This window comes from Corvus brachyrhynchos, unplaced genomic scaffold (genome assembly GCF_000691975.1).
Source record: "Corvus brachyrhynchos isolate BGI_N302 unplaced genomic scaffold, ASM69197v1 scaffold223, whole genome shotgun sequence".
In the NCBI taxonomy this organism is placed as follows: domain Eukaryota; kingdom Metazoa; phylum Chordata; class Aves; order Passeriformes; family Corvidae; genus Corvus; species Corvus brachyrhynchos.
The window spans coordinates 2239006-2239593 of record NW_008237174.1 but is presented as its reverse complement, the minus strand read 5'-3'; positions in this window follow the sequence as shown (position 1 = coordinate 2239593).

Sequence of the window (588 nt, the reverse complement as noted above, 5' to 3'; positions counted from 1 at the left end):
CTGCGGGCCGGGTGCTGTGCCCGGGTGGGGGGAGCGGGTCGGCAAGGAGCATATTCCATTTGTCCCACGGGAATGCTTTTCCGGGTTTCGCTTCTCAGTAAGTCAGTTAACGCAAGGTTGTTGGCCAGATGCTGTGGCATTGTACAGAGATAACAGAAAGTAACTTCAACTAAATCAATGGGAATATTGTAAAGGTATCCCAGTTTCATTCCATTTCAGTGAACTTAATAATTTCATTGACCAATTTTGTTTGTGAACCTTTTTGATAAAGCATCACCCCCTGCAACTGAACATTCAGTAAACCTGAGGAAATGGCCTCAAGTTGCACCACGAGAGATTTAGATTAGATATTAGAAAAAAAAAAAAAAAAAAAAACCACCAAAAAAACATACAACAAAAAAAGCAGAAAGGCTTGTAAAGCGTTGGAACAGGCTGCCCAGAGCAGTGGTGGAGTCACCGTCCCTGAAAGTATTCAAAAAACACGTGGATATGTCACTCGAGGGCATGGCGAACTCAGTGGTGGTGCTGGCTTGACATTTGGACGTATGATTTTAAAGGTGTTTTCCAGCCTTAAGGACCGTGATTCTG